This window comes from Ptychodera flava, chromosome 13, assembly GCF_041260155.1.
Source record: "Ptychodera flava strain L36383 chromosome 13, AS_Pfla_20210202, whole genome shotgun sequence".
Taxonomy (NCBI): domain Eukaryota; kingdom Metazoa; phylum Hemichordata; class Enteropneusta; family Ptychoderidae; genus Ptychodera; species Ptychodera flava.
The window spans coordinates 5,226,561-5,243,474 of record NC_091940.1 but is presented as its reverse complement, the minus strand read 5'-3'; the positions used below and the strand labels follow the sequence as shown (position 1 = coordinate 5,243,474).

The following is a 16,914-nucleotide window of genomic DNA, read 5'->3' as shown; positions in this document are numbered from 1 at the left end:
TATGCTTTCAATGTCATCACTTCCAATTAAACCCTTGTACAAGCTCAGGTTTTAGTGGTACTTTGACAAAAGTTGACCATTTAAGCGTCATCTTTCATTTTTGTTTCAGATGAATTATACTTTATTTGCTGCTGCTTTCAAGGCAGACTTAAAGGGGTATTTTTATAGGATACTATTAAAAGTGCCCTTGGATGGCTTTACTTTTTAAAATAAAAAAAATGTTAGATTTTGATTGTGGTGCATTGATAAAGGCACAAGATGAAAGGGATTCATTATTTAACTTGTGGATATTTTAGTCAGTTTAAATTTACAAACCAGAACTTCACTGAAAAGTTCTCGTTTTTTTTTTGAAAATTTGTAGAAGATTAGGCATGTTTTTTCAGGCCTGGAGAAACTGTATTGTGACAGTGTTATTTTTGGTAGTTCTTCCTGCAATTTTTGAATGATTTTTTCCAAGGCTTTGATTGAATGTTCAGTCATCAAGACTGAAATGAAGCTAGTTTTGCTTTGTGTCTACCATCTGATGTGCCTTGAGCAATGTTTTCCCATTACATTTCTGTGCCTCCTATGGTAAGAGCATTATAGTCTCATGAATGTGTATATCAGTGACAGACACGAAGCAGTCGTATTACATTGACTTGCATTTGTGCCCTCAAGGACCCAGTTGTATTGTGCATTAGAATCAGCAAGGAAACCGGTTGAATCTCAACTCATAGTACTCGAAATTTGAGCAATCCTGCATTTTTCTGTTTCATTGTTGATGTACCGTAATATTTTCTCATCAAAATGTGAGCTCAAAAATTTATGAAACTTTTCTGAATTTTATCGTTGCAGCTGTGTATGTTTGTATGTAGGATCCTTTTAATCTGAGAAATAACCACGATAATTTTCTCATAAAGTCATTTGAAATTCATAGATCAAAAAACACAAAGGATTGCACACTGAGTCACAGAATTCACTCTGAGTTCAGAATTCATCTTATGAACTCAATAACTACTGGTACATATACAGGAGAAGATCCATAACATTTTATACCAATTTCCTGTGATCTTCTGTCAAATGAAAATTTGTTTATCAATATTCCAAGAGAGTAAATTGTGCTGCTTTCACAGAATTCGATGTACTTGATATTTGTCGAAAGTCAACTTTGACAACAAGACAAGTGACAGATGGGATGTTTTATTGGCAGTAGATGGTGTGTACTGAAATTCAAGAATTCATCTTTCACTCTTACCACTGTCAAAGAGTGGATGCTGTCATAATCTTGTAAGAGTGAGAGGCAGTCAGATGGATGTTGACTTTAAGCTCCAAAAAGTTGTTCATAGCCTTAGAAATATGGAATTGTGAAATGAAGATTGACATTATGATTGAGTCAGCCTGCAGTGGGTAATGGTGTAGAGCCCCATGGGAAGATAGGCATCGTGTTTTCTCATTAAGTGTATTATCATTTCTCAGCAAATAAATGAAGAGTTACAGCTCTACTGCCTGACAAGGGTGCTATCTGTATCACATACAGAATAGTGCACTTTTCAGCTTATCAAGCCTAAATTGAAGTCAGTACAGTGTGAATTTTAGTAACAGCAAAATATCATGGTCTCAAACCGTAAATTAAGAATGCAACGTGGTCTTGTTGTCAATTCCTTCTGTTATTCCAGTAGATATCATTTCTGGAGAAAATTCTGATAAAAATACAACTTGTGTCCGAATTCATTTTATTAATTCCAAGCGCACACAGGGTCATTAAATTCAAGATTGCCAAGATATGAATATTATATGCCAAAACTATTGAAATGGGCTGCATAGCTGATCATCACAGTCCTTAAAGAAACCTAATGAAGACATGTAGAAAGAATGAGGACAAGTCACTGATGCAGATGATGACTTTGACCATTCGTAGTAGCAGTTGTATGTCTCCATGCATGTTTAATTCATAGTAGACTCTAGTTTCTGACAGACACTGCTATGCAAATGAATGCAATCAGAGCTCACTGGGTTATGATCTAGACACGTCTTTTCGCTTCCCTCTGCCATTATCTCATTAAAACTTCAAGACTTGAGCGGCACCCGTCTGCAAGTCTGTGTGGGTGAGAAAGTTAAAATCTGTTGGCGAACTCCAGGCTGCTCACCAAAGTGTCGGATGTAATTCTAGGTAGAATGTATAGTCATTTGGTTTTGCTGCTAGAGAGTACATGAGGGATTTATCACATGGCTGAGTGGGTTTGAGGCCATGCAATCTTTTTGATTAGAACAAGATAAGCACACCTGGTTCCACTAAGCTCACTAATAATGCATGCACATATTAATATTGTAGAGTGTCCTCCATTGGGTTTAAGCTCACTGTGTGTTAGGGCATGTCAATGAAACATGAATATAAAACATATATAACTTGGAACAAGTCATGTTTTCTGACTGGTTTCTTTACTTTTCGATGTGGCAATGTAAAAAAAAATTAACCATTATTCAGTCATTTCTGACTTTAAATTGAGTGTACGTGTACTTCAAATTGAATAATTTGTAGTAATGTTGCCAAATTTCCCCAAGTTTTTCCGGAACAAAATATTTGCATTTGTGAGAAATTTTGTCTGCCAGTTATGCTATTGTGACCGACAAATGTACTGAATTGCTGTGTAGATTAGGTAGTATTTTGCTGTACTACACAAACAACTTTTCTTGTCATGCCCTTTCAATGAATTTTGGATGAACTTCTATATCGAATAAGCCCCATGGCTTTGGATTACGTTTCTTACCAATTCATATCTCGGCTCTAGAAAGAACTTGTGGAGAAATTTCCATGAATATAAAGCAGTTTATCGAGGAAAAAGGTTTGGAGGTGGTTCTCAAGAAGTCACGATAGCTCGCAGCAGATTTCTGTGCTTCTGGGAGCTCATGAAATGGAAAGTATGTATTTTTCAAGGTTTCATCTTGGGGGCAAAGATGATGATGAATGTACAATGATAGTTGAATTTTGTGTGATATGTCATTGTGTTGAAGTATACAACAAGTATGCACACTCAGCCAAGATTATGGATATCACATTACAAGATGACCTATCACCATGGATACTACAGTATTTCACTGGTAGGTTTTCATGGATATTTCATTCAAGTCACGTGGTGAGACTTCAAATTCACCAGCTAACAGCTCAGCTGTGGTCTCTCATCCCTGCTTCAATATGTGCTGTATTTGACAGTTGTGTTTTATGTTTTATACCAAAATTTAATGCTGGAACAAAAAGTCACTATCTTTCAAAAAAAATTATTATTTTTCTGATTTGTTAAAAGTTACTGATTTTATGCCACAAAGTTAAACATCTTTGTCATCAGCCAATAGAAATGTATTGTTAAGATTTTTTACCATCTCACTTTTTGAAATACTGTACAACATTGACAAATTTCATGTATCTTTTGATGGAGTAAATGAACAGGAATTTGAGCAATGACCGTTCATCAGATTTCAATTTGAAGAATAAAATGAATAATTTTTCGTTCAGAACATAAAACCAAATAGAGCCCAAAAATGGAAACTTCTTTTGTCTAAAATTACTGTTAAGAAATCAGTGCCTTTGCTGAGAGATTGGAGTTCTTAAAAGCTGTTATTTTCTATACTGATGTACCGTATGCGCTGTATTATGGAAACGGAAAACTCCAAGCTCAGCTAGATGTTGACATTTCGTTTCTGAACCTTGCGTGTTACTCGAAATTTACCAAGAATTAATAACCAAATGGAATTTCAGGAGTGAAAGTAAATAATAGAATGATTTTGATGTAATCTTAGCCACAGCAAGAAATACAATTATCAGGTCAACGTTTGCGTTTCTGTGCTAATGTTGTATTAACACAGCTGAAATATTGAGACACAAATGCGGTAACTTTGTGGTAGGTGAAATAGATACCTACAAATTATTTGAAACCTGATCGGCAAGACAAATGAAATATGTACACTTGCATGATATTGAAAAACATTACGTGACATTTCTGGCATGCTTTTCTTGGCGTGAATGTTTCCATAAGCCCAAGGCTGTCTCCACATTGAGCTGTATAAGTATTACCCAGCATATCTGAACTACTGACATTCAGCTTGAAAGGAAACATTTGTCAAATTTCAGCATGTGCTCCGATCATTTTTACCAGATGGCGCTTTTGGCTGAAATGCGCCAGGCATAGTTTTGAACTCTGGAATAACTTTTACCTCATCGTGTGTGGATGTAGAATGATGAGACCATATCTAAATATTTTAAATTCTCTTGAATCAGAAAATTGTAAGAGGAAGTGAATGAGAATGTACTGGTACCTGAAACTAATAAATGAAATTCTGTGTAAACCTAGGGCTGTTACAGTGGAATTATGTGTGATTCCCCTTCATCGGCAAAATCACAGATACAAAATCTCTCGTGACAATTGTTGCAATGAAAATTTATGGTACGGATTGTGGTAATCTAGTAACTTGCGTGTTGTGATCTATGATATTTAATGTAATGTAAATTATTATTGTCTGGAATTTAAGATAAAGATATAATAATATTCTGTGACGCATTCATTTTATGCTGTAATATATCTGATAACTCAAAAACAGTAATTTCATGTGAAAACCATTGTTTAGTGAATTATGGCCAGTGACTCAGATACCAAGATAACCTAACTAAAAAGTAATAAATTTCATCATGATGTTACTTTCACATCCTTAAATTTTCTACAAAGAAATTTTCTGAACAAGTAATAATTTTGATTTAATAAAAAATTTACCATTTCATCTGTAGTTTATGTTAAAAAACCATACTATTCACGCAAAGGTAATACAAAGCATTACATCGCCACTGACTTGAGTTTGTCAGTCGGTACATTCAACATCCATTTCAATAATCCATCCCAGATTTCTGAAAAATATTCCGTTGATGGGGAAATCTGATCATTAGTGAAGTCAAATGAGAAACTGAAATCAGTGGTATAAAAGACACAACACTTTGAGTAAATGGTGATTGTTTTTGTGTGTGTGTGTGTGTGTGTGTGTGTGTGTGTCTGACTTTCATGACTTTGTAGGTAACACCATCTGTTTTCACTCAGTCTAATGGCTAGCATGTGTGTTCAGGTCATGATCAAGGATAAGGGTAGAGTTGCTTGGCTAAGTGAGTTTCTACGTGAAGGTATCACCTATTCTCATAACAAACTAAGCAAAATCCAGTCAAAGAGTGGTTGTTGTTGTTTCTTTTTACCGCAGACTACATTTGCACAGTACTTGTGGAATAAAATTTGTAGAAATATACTCAAGAGCCTGAGTTAATACAAAAATATATTTGAGAAATACTTGATTTTGCAAAGGTTAAGTCTTAAGTCCAAGGGAAGCTCAGATGAATAGCAACCTCAGAAATGTTTACCTGGGCCTGGGTAAATTGTGGAGATTCTGGCACACAATTCTAACAGTTGCAGTCATGTATGTGGTGAATTCCTTCCATCCTTTAATAGACAGGTCTGTCATCCATCATTCCATGGAAACTTTATTGCCAGTGATGCTAATATGACATACTGTTGTCTTATCAAGATAGATAGAGCGAGGATGGCATCATCATGAAATATTTTGTCAGGATGTACAGACCACCGTGACATAGTGATATTCGTCTTGTTTACAGCATGTGGAGAAGACTGACCAGTGATGTGAAAGTCACAGGTTTGAAATACTTCAATAATCATGACTTTGCCATAAAATTTAAAGAATGGAAAAGTATTGTGACATAATGGTAAAGTGCATGCATGAAATGAGTTTATTTGTGAAAATTACAATATCTAAGAGAATAAAGTAATCAAAAGTGATCAGAGCTCATCATTGATGCCAGGATGAAAAGATTTGGGTAATTTAGATACTACAGGTGAATGCATATGGTCACCACTCAAGTGTGGTGCTGTGTGAGCATAAATGCTGTGAAATTTACAGTGTAAAATGAAGAAGTTTACAACATGGTTAAGGCAGACTGTGGTGAACATGACAGCATGGAGATATGAGAGACAGCATGGAGACAGTTGACGTACAAGCATGTGACATTGATGGAATTCACATCATTTTACAGTAGATGATGTAATGCAGTGATAAAATTATGACAATAGGAAGTGGTTGATACTCTAAGGCCTTGGTCACAGCTTTAGATGCAGGTGATGTGATGATGTTAAAAAGATGATGACAGCATGGAGGCAGATGATGTGACACAGATCATGAAGGTGATCTAATTCATGACAGTGATCACAGCAGGAAGTTAGATGATGTGACATGGATCACAGCTCTGATGCAGGTGATATGATGCTGTAATGGAGTTGACTCAATAGAGACAAGTTATATTGCAGTGATAGCTTGCAAGAGCCTGAAAAGGCAGTGGAGTCGTGAAGTTGATCAAACAACAAACATAGGATATACTAGATACCTGCTGCATCTAATAATGATGTACCACAAAGTGTACAGTCCTGTATAACTCTGATGACATGAATGGATCAGCAAAGATCAATTTAACATTTCCTTGAAGTGCACATTTATGAAGGCTGTGATAGTGATAAAGCGCAGACTGTGGCGTGGGAGACTCTGCTGTCAATGGATAAAGTCTTTAACTTCAGCATAAACTAACACAGGTGTGAAATTGATGGCACATTTTGCACAGGCCCACGCTAGGTTTGCACACTCTTTCCAAATTCACCGGAGCATGAAGTACTTTTTTAGCACGTCTCTAATTGTACTTCCTCAAGTGAAAATGTCGTGGGTTCAGTACATCTTTTTACAAATGCCACAGGTTTTTTGGTATGAATACTTGAATGCAGTTTGATGTTTTTCAGACCTACTCAAACTTCGCCAGTTAGTTTTAAAACATAAAAAGGTAAATTAGAAATTGCAGTACATAGTATCATTTATAAATAAGCTGAGTCAATGATTCTTTGAAAGTGCAAGTCCTTGAGTTTGTTATGTTGAAAATAGTCCTTGAACTTACCCTTGACAATGAGATGGATATACAAAAATACAGTTATACATTTGTATGAATGGAATTTTTCGTTAACCATATTTGTACATATAGAAGCTTGAAACAACAGATCACTTTACTATTTCAATTCATACATTGTTTTGCCTTTGTCCGTTTTCCAAGAAATGTGGTGAAAAAGTATGTCTGACTCAAAAATAAAATTGAAAGTGGTCCATCATAAAGCTTTTTATTTGAAGGAAGTAACATGAAAGGCAGGTGTTCAAATGCAGGACAGGTCTGTATGCTAACTGATGCGTAAGTAGTCTGATTCTAAACAGTCACTCAAATTACTTGAAAAATGAAGACTCAGCCAGCAGGTGATAAAGTTTGGCTAATTCATTAAATCCATCTCAATCAAATCTATTTCCATCAAATATTATTCTGCCCTGAAGGTTTTTAGCATTTTATGAACACATCTGCCATATCTGATTATTTTATACTTTTAAACAGTTTTACTTCAGAGGTATGGACATCAAGCTACATTCACAAGAAATTCAACTCTCTTCTTTCCTGGTTTCATTTTCTTAAAATCATGATTTTTTAGAATTAGAGCATTCCACCTTCTATACACTTTCAGTATTTTTTCAATGTTATATCCATATCACAAACCTGGAAAGTTTTATTTTAACTTTTTCCCATTTGTAAAGATAAATTCACTTATAATGAACATAAAATTTGCATTATTTTCATAATCAATATACAGTGTTAGCAAATGTCTATTTTCCAAATGTTGCTGCTGCCAATACAAATATTTGGTCTCAAAGCGGAAATTGTTGGTGATGGAAAGCCTGTATTACCTAGGTTTGAATGGGAGCCTACACTGTGCCAGAGGCACACATGTACAGTCTGTTTATGTTGATAAATCTGATATCCTTCACTTGGCTGATTTGCAATCATATGCAAATTAGTACTCATCAATACCATCAACTGTGTTGATGTCTTTCATTGGTTTTTGTCAGACATACTACAGATCATAATCCATCAAGGATGGGCCAGAATCTGTGAGCTGTTCAGTGAGGGAAAACTGCGAACAAATGGAATCACATATTGTATGTTTATACAGTTATAGTAGTGCCAAATTTTCATATTTCTCAAAGACCTAAATTCCAAATGCCAGCAGTATTGAAACAATTACCAATACTCAGTCCAGTTGCCATAACTACAACTATATTTAGTATGATGTCTATAAACAATTCTAGAACAAGGCAAAAAACTTTGAGGTCTACTTTTAAGACATTGAGAGACTATATGTTATGTATCTGGTGACATGTAAAAATTATCAAAATGCATTGCACCTCACCCTTGAACTTGAACTTGGAGGGGAGAGAGAATCACACATGAATACAAAAAGTATCCAAAAACCAAAAACCAGCAACAAATATGCTAGACGTGACAGTATGTCCTCTTCATGATTTTATCTGCCATGTAATTACAGAGAGTACTGAACATTTGGAACGAGTTGAAAATTAACAGTATGAAAAAAATGTTGAATGAAGATCGCTTAATAAATGCAAAATAATGTTTTGAGAAGGTCTTAAAAATAATAATCATTTCCTACTTGTATTACAGAAAGGCTTAAAATATTATAAAACTGGTTGTAGTGAAGGGACATTAAATTGTTACTTGTAAAAATTGAAGAAATTTTAAAGCTTTCTTTAAAATCTGCCTCAAAGCAAACAGAAAAAAACAAAAATGGCAGTGACATGAGAAACTTGCCAAAAGATCAAAGATTATTGGAAAAACAAAATTATTGACACAGGAAGTGAAAAGAACTATTTCCTGTCTTTTCTGTCATACACTCTAATCATTAATTAATTAATTAGTTTATTTGTTTATAATTATGTTGTTGTCTTTGTTGTTGTATTGCATGATAAAATGATTAGAATTGGCTGCAAATTTCATCGGTTTGAGTGAAGTCTGTCTGTCTGGTTGTACCTGTTAAAGGTTGGCATTATGAAGCAGAAAGTTGAAGGGGAGGCTGAGAAACTCATTAAGAATCTTGATTGGTACCATATGGAATGGTCAAACCTCTCAAGTAGGCAAAGGAATAAACATTGTACAATGTGGAAATAATTTACACTTGAGACGAACTGCAATCCATTGTATAGAACACCCAGGGAGTTTATGCTCAATGTAGCTGGCAAGATAAACTTGTATTCTCAGAACTTTAATGGCCTCCTTTCAATTGTCATCTCAAATTCAACATCAAAGCCTTTTTATTGTTTTTCAAGGGGAGCGTACATAATTTATCTTTTTCTCTTTCAATATTTGAATTTTGCAAGATATGACATATGAATAAAACATGGATACCACACTTATTTACATTCAGACTGAATCCACTTTGGAAAATAATGTATGCCTTGTCTTGCTGTTATGGTCCAATAGCATTATTGAACATTATGAAAACAATAGTGAGAGTGTCAATTCAAATATTTTGCTTGTACAAATATGTGTGAGGCGTAGTAGTCGTGATGTTACTTTGTAAAAGCACTTGTTGCACCAACCCTAGATCAATATTTACTGTTTGATATATTGAAAAAGTGTGCTTTCTTAAGAGATCTTGTAATCCATCTCTTTCCAAAACAAAACAATTATACCGAGATATATATAGAAACATTCTACTGACATCAAATAGTAATTATGGTAATTGTACTGGTTGTACCTAATTGGTGCTCCCACATGGTCATACATTCTCACATTTGAATGACACTGAAGAATGATTATTGTCCTAGAACTCAAACATTGAATTTGAGTTGTTTTGAATTGAAGGTTCTGAGACAAAGATAATTGTATCATATTGCATGTTATCACTATTATGCATACTAGACTTTTTTATTGTCATGAAAAGTAATGTATCTTCCATCTGTGTTGGATTAAGTTGTACAACCTAGGTTCTATGTCAGTAGATGTTTTTAATTTCATTGCATTGTCTTTCTGTTTATCGCTGGCATGTTGTGATCATGTGTTTTATATAAGATAGTTTGAAATTGAGTTGCCCATGGTGTTGGGTCTGTACCGGTAATTCCATGTGATGCATAGAGGGATTCCATGAACTGTGCGCTTGGGTGACCATTCCTGATGCAAGCTTCATTTGGAAATGAACAGAAGTTGTAATTTATCTGGAAAATTTGGCAAAAAGTGCAAGTGTTTGTGGGATCACTCAACAAGACTTTGATACTGTCACAAGTCGAAATGCCTGGCTAGTAGTAAGACTGAGGTCGGAAAGGTCATGTGATGCAGTCTAATCATGTTCGTACATGATACATGCTATCCTTTCAGCTTTAGAAAATACTCAGCACAACATTGTTAAGTCACATTGTTTGCATTAAGCCTGTCTGCTATGCCGATTGTTTTATCATCTCTAGCAGTTGTCTTCAGTGAAGACAGGCATTAATATGTGATTAAGATAGCAGTTGAATCGGTGCCAAGCGATAGGGGCATTCTTCACATAACCATGTGTTGGCAATCTGTGCACTCGGCAAAATATGTCTGCATGGCACATTGCTAGCAAGCTTTTGGAGGTCTGTTTCTCAAGGACAATTTTGTCCCAGAACGTGAGGACACATGACAGTAGGAAAACAGCTCACAGGAAAGATGCCATGTGTTGTATAGATTGACCCTGCAGTTTAATTGACCTAACAAGTCATTTATCATAACCGTAAACCTATCTTGTTTAGCCTTATAGGGAGTCAGTACTGTCTCTCCTATGCCATCAAATACCACTTTTTCACCATTTGGAATGTGACTCAGGGATATAAATATTTAAAAACATTTTTTAACAGTTTAATGTGTCATTCTGGTGATGAAATATCCGTATGATAGTGGTGTGAATGCAGTATAGCTTTGAAAATTGGTGAATGGTAAACTATTTGATGAATGATGCCGGTCATTAAATATATTTTTCTGTTCACAGTTGGGACCTTGTGAGGAAGAATGAAAATAATTTTGCATGTTTGCGTATGTCTTTAGTATCAAAAGTTTTACTGTGTAGTGTTTGGTCACATAATGTTCTGTACAAACTAGTTCATCGTATTGCCAGCTTTATAGCCTATTGTTAAAGTTTGAAGCTGTATCACCGCTGAAGGGCGTCAGCGTTTTGACCAATCGGAATGCAAGGTTACATTGGATAGGTAAAACAGTCATCTTAGCGTAATCACTTAAGCACAAATAACAAAACAAAACAACACCTGTGTATAATGATGTGGTCACAGATGCCCCGACCATTACTCTGTGGAGCCACAATTGCAGAGATGAAAAAATTCACAACTGTCACCATCATACGACTAAAATATGAGCAGGATTAGCTGCATTAGTGGAGTCTCCACCATATGCTGCCCTATGACAAATAAAGCAAATAAGGGGAGAAACTAGGATTATGAGAAAGCTGCATGCCCAGCTATATGCCGCTGGTCCAACGTGGCTGGGAAAATTCTGCCAGCCTTGGGACTAGTTAACTATAGGTTATACACAGCTTGTCCTGGTTGCTTTTTTTCACAACAAAGAGATGTGCATTGTAAACTGATGATTTAGAGGACAATTTATCAGTTGAATATATAGAAGATGATGTCAGAGTGCTGGATAACATTGAATTGCATCCCGTGACGAAATAAATGAAATATAATTCGCAAAATATGAGAACTGTTTGTTTTTTCGAAGCAAATGGATGGAATTCTTAATGTGGTACTGTGATTTTAGTTTTCAATGAAGATGAAAATGAAATAAAGTTAAAAGTTGTGTTTCATAATAAATTGATGGTTGCTAATAATGGTTCATTTGTCATACAGTATGGCAAGGTGTTACACTCCAGGAAAATAAATGTGTAATGTTGCATACTGTGTACCAATATAGCCACAATGCTGACTTGTGATGCATCCATAATACCAAGTGATTCTGTGTTCCAACCAGCTAATGTGACTGGGCCATTAACCAATCGGTCAGTTTCAAAAATTCATTCAAAGAGTGTTTCCATGCATTCTTTTATTTGCTTGACTTTAATAGTCAAATCAGATCAATGTTGGTAGCAAGTTTTACCGTATTTTATCAGATACTCTAATGATGATTGGCATAATCTCCCTATTTTTGAAGTATTGAAATATTTTTTTTCGCACCAGACCAGTCAATCACAGTCACATTGTCAGCTTTGTCAGTCACTCAGTCAATACAGGCATCAAGTTTGCAGTATAAAAAATTCAGTTTTTTGATAAAAAAAAAAAACAGTTTTAGCACTTACACTACTTGCTATTTGCTCTTTTTTGTCCTTTATTATTCATAAATATTGGAGAAGAATTCCTTACAAAGCTTTTTTGACAAGTTGAGATGATTAATGTTTAGTTTTTCTGTGTTCCCAGATGAAAATCTTGCCATATGAAACATAATTTATGAATGAAGTAAAGCGGTTAGTTTTCTTGATGGAAGTCATAATGAAGCAATATTTTCTCCTTGATGTTCACGAAGCATGTCAGCAAATCTCCAAGGTAGCTATACTCATGAGAAAGCCAAGCCAGTGTGCATTAAATAATGTACATATATCATCCTGTGATGGGAATCACAATGCGCACAACAAAAAACTACTGACCTGTGTCAGGTGTTTAATCTGGCCTGTCCTGCTCTGTTAGACCTTTGAAACTTATACTTTCTATTGTGAAATGTTGGATCTTTATTTTCACAGTACTTTTAGTCAAGTGAAATTGTTATCGACTTGTCATATGATGTTCTGAAGTTGTACAAACAAAATTGATAATAAATTCAATGTACTGATATACATACTGGTGTAGAGAGTGTAATGAATTCAAATAGTAAGTAAGAGAGGCAACATTATGAAATATTACTATGCAGCAAAAATTAAATTAAATGTACAATTGTACTGGTGTGTCACTATAGGATTGCGTTTCAGAAATCTTGATATTCAGATTTTTTTTATTTAAATAAAATTTAATGTTTCATTTGTTGATATACGGTAAATCAGGATAGTTGTCACAAAACAGTGTAACACATTTCATAATGACACATTTTGCGATGTCCTATATACAGAAACATTGAATAGAGACTCTTACGTGAAGATCTCACTTCCAGGAAAAACAGAGAGAGAAGGTTATAAATTCACTTCTTGACATTCATTTTCAAATCTGAAAACTTTATTTGACTTACCTAACTCGTTAGTTTGTAAAGTATGGAATTTGGATCAGCACATTACATTCTCAAAATGTTGTATTTTTATCTACATTTTCAATGATAAATGAATAAAATAATAGTAAATTATAGTGTAAAAACCAACCTGAGCAACCCATTTTCAGATCAACAAGCTTACAAAATAAAATCACTAGTCTAGCCTCAGTTTCCACTAGCCTGCAAGTCCATTTTCTAGTTACCAGCAGAATAATCCCCTTGTGCATTGGGATAGCCCATGCAGAAACCACTGGCACAGTCATTAAAACTAATTAACAATTCGCTTTGGCTTGTTAATTACTTCACAACTTTTAAGGTATAAAACATAAAAAGGCAATTTTAATTATTATCACGCTTGAACTTATCGTATGCCATTTTCTGCACTTTGAACTTTTACGTTCTGATATTTTGTTTTTAACTATATTTTGTGAAAGATGACCTACTCTGACCTCTGACCTTGCAAAGTTATATCCAAGTTGAATTCAAAATATATTTTCTTGTGAACAACTCAGTGATCATACTGAAGTCAGTGTTTTTCAAGAGATGGTGTATATAGAAGTTTCTTTAGATAAAATTTAAAGCTCTCGGCAAAGAGCATGGCTGCCATATGCATAGGATGCCTTGATAGCTTGGTAAAGATGTTATTATCAAATTATTAATTAGTTCTAGAGTGTTTGTGAGCAGTATCACTGAAAATTGATTAAGATACCATAGCTAGCATGGACTGGTATTTCAATCATTAAACTGTCATCCATAGGAAGACACAGTCACAAAGGGATGCCTGCAGTTTAAAACATCTCTGTAGTGTTGATCACGATTTCAGGTTTGTTACTAAATATAGCTGCACGCGCACGACATTAGACAATGCTGCCTAAAATTCGGACAAATTTTGTTGTTGCATGGGTGGATGTTGTTGCAGTTTGTAGTCTGAGCCATAAATTCGTACGAATTAGTGTGACTTTTAGTAGCTATGGTAACACTAGCAGGAAAATGCAGACAAATATTTATTTCTGCATATTAATGAGAGAAAAAATGATGTCATTTGTGAAAACATCTCTATTGCTGCGGCAGTTTGTCAAGTCTGAATGTCTGTTACTGAATTCTGTCTTTTAAGTTATGTGTAAATTTTATTATATTTCTCAGCTTCTGAAATAATTAAAGAACAGGGACCAAGCTTTCTACAATTTCACTCAACTTCTTAGAAGTGCCCTTTACAGGAAAAAGTCATTTTCATTGTTATGTTTGAAAATGTGTGTCATCATCAGTTATCCACTTTTCAACTGATTTCAACTAATTTCCTCAGACTAATCTTGCACCAAAATGTCAAGCAATGGAATACTTCAGTCTTACACACTGTAATTCTCCTTACCTACCTTACATTATCTTGTTCCGCTGACTCCCTGCAAGCACTACTGCAATTCCAAAACTAAGTTTTATCAATTTTTTTGTTGGAGATCAGTAAAATGTAAAAAATACTGCAAAATACTGTAAAAGGATTAATTATTTACTGGGATTTAATTTTGCTATTTTCCTTGATAGATAAAATCCTCTACATTTAATCCTAGGGAAAATGTAAAGTAACAATAAATTCACCAGTCACCAGCAAAATAAGTGAATTAAATCCCAGTGAAAATGTCTCAAACATCAAATATTGAAATCATATCCCCGTGAAAATTAGTGATTCTGCTGTATCTCATTATATTTCCACCATTTCAATGAGGAAAAAACATAAGCTTGGAAATCTTTACATTCTATTGCAGATTTTGAAGTGATTTTTGTGATGATCAGGCTCACGATAAAAACACAGAATGACCCAGTTTTTTATTTTCTATTACCCAGTTCAAGAAATTCACAAAACTTTATTAAGTCATTTCTATGGTGATGAGACTCTAATCAGTCAGGAACTATCAGTAAAAGCAAAATTGTGATTTCAGGGAAAATCACTCTTGATGGCTAATTTGACAGCATTGCTAAACCAAGATCACAAATACAAATCAAAAATTCAATGTCAAAAGAAAGAGAAAAAACAACAATCAGATGACCATGTTGAATGTAAAGAATAGTGTGTAAAAAATGGTCAAAGTTTCTACTTGATAAAATACTATGGTTAGGTCACAATTTTCTCAAATTCACAATTTTCTCAAATTCACAGGTCTTCTGCAAACAAAACATATGCGAACTCAATCTGATCATTGTTGCTATAAGTTTAAGTTCCACAGTAAATCAGTCAACCCTGATAGGTAGGCAGCTTTTCCCTAATTCATACAAATACTTCAACCCGTCAAGGTTGACTGTTCCTAGCATTTTGTTTACCATCACCACAGACACCTATGACCGCAGACTTCGCACATTTTTCAAATATGATATTGGGCTTAGAGACTGAAAAGCAGGTATTCAGGTTGAAGTAGAAGTCCAGTAGCATGTGTGGTGATGTAACCAACTGTCAGTTTTGCAGCGGGATGGGAACATCAACACTTAAAGTCATGGTTTAAAACTCTACAGCTGCCAATTAATGCATCGACTACATATATCTTTTTATCTGCAGTTTGTACAGGATTGTAGGCACTGTGATTCGCCTTTGTTCTTTATTGATGTGCTGGCCTGCAGTGTCACATGGCTTCATTTTCTGTTTGTACGAGCGCATGAGAGCCAAATTTGCTTTTATATTCAAAATGTCAGACTTCATCTACTTATACATTGGTTTGATATTTGATAACAAGCATAAATAGATGCATACAATTCATCATGTGAATTAGCCTGCAATCTCTGTCAAATTGGGGTAACAGGTTATCTGTCAGGTTTTGTGTATGTCAGTCACTGGTATTGAGTTCCACAGAATTCATTGGAAACATTAGTTTTGTATTTCTACAGTGTCATAGTTGTATTGGGAGATGCTGCAACTGTTGCTGAGGAATATGGATGTGATTTGAGGTTTAATGACACTTTGCTATAGCCTTAGATGAAAATAAATGTTGATGATTTCACCGCGTTGCAAACCTATCAGTTGTTTGATAATTATCTTCTCTTTTGCATTATCATCCAGGAACTTTCGTTGCCAGGAATTATGCTAATATGAGACGATGGCATCACTGCGTCTAAGTGATCTTTGTTGTCACCAGTAAATGCATTTTCAAAGATACGCAAATTTTAACCAATATATTTAATATTATTTACTTTTGCTATATCAAAAAATACAAATGAGACAATGTAAATTCTATGGGCAAAAATAGTAGAGCCATATTGTGACTTGCATCTGTTTGTACAGAGAGGGAAAATTCTCATAATAATTAAAAAGAAATATTAAGTGATAATTATTAACTAGAACCTTAACATTATTGGACTGAGTTTATTTTAAATTTACTACAGGACAATATGGTAGTTGTTTACAGTAATGTTCTGAATTCAAACTTAATATTTTCTATTTATGGTGCGTTCATCCAGTTGTGTTTAGCCTTACAAAACGGGCAGTGTATTTGGAGCTGGATTTCCAACAATGTTATGCATGTCAGACAGGGCTGCTTTTTATGGTGCCATCTGCTGGCAGATTTCAATGTGTGCAGACAGTTATCTTTATTGTAATAATAATTTTGATGCTTTGGATAATAATAATCGGGTTGGAACAGAATAAGTATTTTTCTGGGAGAAGGAAAATGTGCGCTGCTAACGTCAATCATTGTAAACAGTGTCAGCTGCTTGCATTGTTATAGTGTGTTTTTCAAATAAGTTACAATGTGTTACTCACACGTGTGCCCATCAGC

At 34.7% G+C, this 16,914-nt stretch overlaps 1 protein-coding gene across 29 annotated transcripts in view; it reads left to right on the top strand.

Annotated features, from left to right (window-relative positions):
- LOC139147193 (protein CBFA2T1-like) overlaps positions 1–16,914 on the top strand; it is a 124,429-nt gene that overhangs the window by 60,817 nt on the left and 46,698 nt on the right. The gene's annotated exons all lie outside the window — the stretch shown is intronic.